The sequence below is a fragment of the Crinia signifera genome, chromosome 9 (assembly GCF_055691185.1).
Source record: "Crinia signifera chromosome 9, ASM5569118v1, whole genome shotgun sequence".
NCBI lineage: Eukaryota > Metazoa > Chordata > Amphibia > Anura > Myobatrachidae > Crinia > Crinia signifera.
In genome coordinates this window covers 71,872,757-71,878,311 of record NC_139225.1, presented here as the reverse complement: position 1 = coordinate 71,878,311, position 5,555 = coordinate 71,872,757, and the positions used below count along the sequence as shown (strand labels likewise).

General features: G+C 41.1%; 2 pseudogenes; one reads left to right on the top strand and one right to left on the bottom strand.

Annotated features, from left to right (window-relative positions):
* Positions 1-367: 367 nt before the first annotated feature.
* LOC146039839 (5S ribosomal RNA) lies at positions 368-486 on the bottom strand (annotated as a pseudogene).
* Positions 487-3,866: 3,380 nt separating this feature from the next.
* LOC146039829 (5S ribosomal RNA) lies at positions 3,867-3,985 on the top strand (annotated as a pseudogene).
* Positions 3,986-5,555: the final 1,570 nt, after the last annotated feature.

Below are 5,555 nucleotides of genomic sequence, written 5' to 3'. Positions count from 1 at the left end.
GGATAGCCATTTTTATGAGAGAGGAGACAAGGAAAAAATATTAGTACATAAGCAATAATTGCGCTGTTCAAGATGTTTGTAAGATCATTGTAAAGGGGTATGGAAAATATGACTATTTTGGATATACTCCTAAACATACGCATAAAGTCATTTCTCAAAATTGCCTAATGAGTGTGCTTAGAAACGCACTAGCCCATTTTCCGGATATGGGCTTTCAGAAGTGAACGTTAAAAATATATGTATACACACTTTACTGTATTAGAGGCGGATACAGATCCTACGTACATGTGAATCATATGACAGGGCTGGAAGGGTATGCAGGTGATAGTGTGGATTTCCTTTACATACATGTCGTACCTTCACCATTTTATTACAGCACCCAATATTCCTAGGAGGTTCCCCTTCCTAGTACTGGTCGGGCCCAACACTGCTTAGCTTCCAAGATCGAACGTGGTTGGGCGGTACCAGTGTGGTATGGCTGTAGTGTGGTTAGTGGTAATATGGTCGACATAAAAGGATTCCACTAGCTGAGATAAAATTGAGTGGAAGAGTGGTGGGCAAAGATATACCCTAAGGTTAATTGGAACATACCGGACCTTAGATGGTATAAGGAAGGGGATACAGATGCCCGCAGTGTGGTCTGGGATCCCTTTGCTGGGACATCGGGAAGAGTTTCAGATAAAGGCCTAGAACACTACGTCAGCGTCAATAGGATTCAAAGAGGCCTAAGACTGCTAAAACAGCCCACTTTCGGGGCGGATAATCCAGATTTCATCAAAGAATGGGACAAAGCACTGCATACGTGCTCCATCAATCTCATGAAAATATTAATTACCGAAAAGAAACGCATGCTATTAACTTTGGAAACAGAGATAAAAGAACTAGAACTGAAAATGCAGACCAGAAAAGATGAGGAGAATTATAACATCAATGACAAGGTTCTCAACAAGAAATTGGAACGTATTGAGGCAGAAGTAAAGGAGAACAAGGAGAAGAAGTTTATCAGGGACAAACTAGACTACGAAAATAACAAAATCAAAAAATGGAGCAGAAACATTAACACCTTTCAATACAAAAACAAGCATATTTCAAATTGGAGACAAGTAACCCAATACACAAACAGGAATAACGAAAATCTTGACCTGGAAACCAGAAAACAGTTACCAGTATATACTAACAACAGACACCAAACTTTGAGAAACCAAGCTGTATCACAAGGAGGCAAGAAAAGTTTTTTTATCCCCGGGGACCAGCACAAGAATACGGAACCTGACAGCAACACCGCTAATAGAGAAAGTGACACATGCATCCCCCTTAAAAAGAAGGCTGGAGGAAGAAGAAGAGGATGCAGAGGCCGAGGAAGGGACAAGCAAAGGATACCACAAAAAGAGGAACATGAATTAAGAGAAGTTACCCCTAAAGGTATCTTCAACCTCTCAAGGTACACCCTTACTAATGCAGAGACAAGCCTCCTTAACAAAGGACTGTCTTTTGCACCAACTAAAGGCCTGAGTAGGTTTGACACCTTCATAGATCTTAATAAATTTACAAGACAACTCACATTGAAGAGACATTTTCTAAAGAAAGAGGATGCCATCATACAGAACTATGAAAACAACTCCAAATCCGGGCTCAGACCAACTTCGAAATACTACCCATTGGAATCCAAAGGACCATATATTGGCACATTTTATGAGGCAGTTAGGAATGAGCTGTGCACAGAAGATGGACCTAGCATACAAAAGAAAAAGAAAAACCTCACTTATAGAGAAAGAGAAGCCATCAAAACTCTCCAGGACAACAACGATATTGTCATTAAACCGGCAGATAAGGGTGGCGAATTGGTTATTATGGATAGAACATCATACGAGATGGAAGCAAAAAGGCTACTAGGGGACACCACTTCATATATCCGGCTACCACAAGATCCCAAAGATGAATACGTAGAGGAACTCCGGACTATATTACTAAAAGGGCTACGCAACGGAACCCTCACAAAGGATGAATACCAGTACCTATTACACACCAATCCGACCACCCCTATCTTTTATTTCTTACCAAAGATACACAAATCTCTGCAAAACCCTCCCGGTAGGCCTATTGTGGCTGAGATAGAGTCACTCACGTCACACCTGTCTGAATATGCAGACAAATTCCTTCGACCACATGTCACCAACCTCCCCTCCTTTTTAAAAGACACCACTTCGGTCCTCAACATAGTGGAAAATCTTACATGGGAAGAAGACTACCTATGGGCAACCATAGATGTCCAGTCACTTTATATCAGACATGAGGACGGGATTAATTCCTGTGAGGAATTTTTAAGAGAGGATGGCACCCTTTCATATGTAAACCGAGAGTTTTTATGTGACGTGATGAGATTTATCTTAAAGCACAATTATTTAAATTTTTTAGACTGCTTTTACCTACAAGTTTGCGGCACAGCTATGGGGACTATTTTTGCCCCTAGCTTTGCTAATTTATTAATGGGTCACTGGGAGAGGAGATTTATTCTTAACAATCACCGTTTTAAAGAGAATATTATCCTTTTTAAACGTTATATTGATGACATTTTAATCATCTGGAGAGGCTCCCAAGCAGAATTCGATGACTTCCTGAGATATATAGGAGACAACGACTTGAACCTGGTTTTTACTTCCAATGTGCACAGTGAACAGGTGGAGTTCCTGGATCTAGTACTAGCGAAAGATGGGAATAACATAATTACAAAAAACTTCGTGAAAAAAGTGGATACCAACAGTTACATCCATTACGAAAGTAGTCACCTTAAGAGATGGAAAAACAATGTGCCATTCTCGCAGTTCCACAGGCTATCACGAAACTGCAAAAATACCATCGAGAGGGATGTACAGATCACCACCTATGCGGATAGATTCCGGGAAAAGGGGTACCCCGAACATATCTTAAAGGACGCCGAACAGAGGGCTAAAACCCTGAACAGAGAGTCCCTACTACAATACACTAAAAAAGAAGAACATACCCCAGGAATCAAATTCGTCACAACATACAACTGCCATGAGAAAAACATAAAAGCAGCACTTAATAAACATTGGGGAATCCTGTTGATGGACCCCGTTTTAAAAAACAGTTTACCAACACGTCCACAGGTGGTCTATAGAAAAAGCAAAAATCTCAAAGACCTAGTGGCACCGAGCATGCTAAGAAACGAAACCCAAAATACAACCAGTATGCCAAAATGCATAGGGAGCTACAAATGTGGCCACTGTATCATCTGTCGCCTGCTGCACCCGAACAGGAAATTATTCCATAATAAAGACAAATCTAAGGAGTTCAAGATAAAACATTTCATAAACTGTACCACATCATCTGTCATTTATCTTCTGGAATGTCCCTGCCACTTACAATATGTGGGAAAGACGAAAAGACCATTAAAAATCCGGATAAAGGAGCATGTTAGAAACATTAAGAACAAAGTCCAAACACATGCAGTCTCCCAACACTTCTCAGCATATCACAATGCGGATCCAGAACAACTAAAGTTTAAAGGAATTGAACTGGTCGCACTAGGAGAACGAGGAGGAGACCTGTCAAATCTACTATCAAAAAGAGAAATGTTCTGGATTTTCGAACTAAATACCCTCCATCCAGAAGGATTTAATGACAGCTATGAGATAGCACCTTTTCTGTAACATCTGAAACTCTTCCCGATGTCCCAGCAAAGGGATCCCAGACCACACTGCGGGCATCTGTATCCCCTTCCTTATACCATCTAAGGTCCGGTATGTTCCAATTAACCTTAGGGTATATCTTTGCCCACCTCTCTTCCACTCAATTTTATCTCAGCTAGTGGAATCCTTTTATGTCGACCATATTACCACTAACCACACTACAGCCATACCACACTGGTACCGCCCAACCACATTCGATCTTGGAAGCTAAGCAGTGTTGGGCCCGACCAGTACTAGGAAGGGGAACCTCCTAGGAATATTGGGTGCTGTAATAAAATGGTGAAGGTATGACATGTATGTAAAGGAAATCCACACTATCACCTGCATACCCTTCCAGCCCTGTCATATGATTCACATGTACGTAGGATCTGTATCCGCCTCTAATACAGTAAAGTGTGTATACATATATTTTTAACGTTCACTTCTGAAAGCCCATATCCGGAAAATGGGCTAGTGCGTTTCTAAGCACACTCATTAGGCAATTTTGAGAAATGACTTTATGCGTATGTTTAGTAATATATCCAAAATAGTCATATTTTCCATACCCCTTTTCAATGATCTTACAAACATCTTGAACAGCGCAATTATTGCTTATGTACTAATATTTTTTCCTTGTCTCCTCTCTCATAAAAATGGCTATCCCCACACCATCCTTGCTATGAGTGCACCAACCACATATGAGGCGGATCTAGCCCGAACGTATATCGTTTATCTATAAAGTTTGGGAGGATTTGTCACTATGGCAATGCCGGGAAGCCACCACGCACGTAACACAAGTAGCCGCAGTGCATTTCAAAGGCCAGGAAATGGACTTCCGACGTAGCGTTCCAGATGCAGGAAATACGTCAGCAACCATCCAATACGTGAAGCCGCGGGGAGTTGGGATCCTAAGCGCAACACCCCAGAGACGCATGGGCACTTAGACATCAACGATGCCGGACGCGGGGCGGAAGTGGGGCGGAAATGACGTTGCGCCCCACTTTACCGCGATCCCGATCATAATGTGTATATATGTGGTTATTATTGTCCTAGACTTACACAACAACACTCACTTCTACTGGCCTATGATATATGGTTGGCGTTTAGCATAACCGCATGAAACTACCCGTTTTTATCTTACTATCGATCTAATTGAACTACTAAATACAGGAAGTGACGCAATTTCCTTGCGTACATAAATACCTGCTCCCTCCATCGTGTCCCCACCCCCTGAGGAAGTCTTTCAGAGACGAAACATGTCGGCCAACTTCTGAACTCACTGCTCTCCACACTAAAAGCTAAGCGATTCCACATACTTCTTTTACCTTGATCTTATTGTGCATCGTAACTTTTGGTCATATATCTATTTATACACGTTTTTTACTACATCCTGATACATTTAAAAAAAAAAAAACTTTTTGTTCTTTTTAACTCCTCTTTTTATATGTAAAACTCTCTGTGTATTTTTTACTCTATCGAGATACCCCACCCCCATTGTCATATATTGTATCATTGCACAGCTAAATAAATGTATTATTATTTTTAACATATAGCCTACTTAATATATTAACTGAAGTCGCCGGGTTGTAAAATATTTTTCTCAAATATATTATAAGGGCACGGTAGTGCCCTTATATTAAGGCTGAATCCAACGAATGGATTTTTCCCATAGGGAACTTTTCGGATGGGGGCATGGTGTTTGAGGGACTGCACCTCAAAAGTGACTGGGCGTACTGAGCTGAAATTTGGCATGTACGCGTAGAATCGTCAACCGGTGCTGCGTACCAAATTTCAGGGCGAAATATTAAAAAATGACCAATTGGGAGCGATCTAAACTTCCAACTGCCAGTTTTTTTCTGACATTTC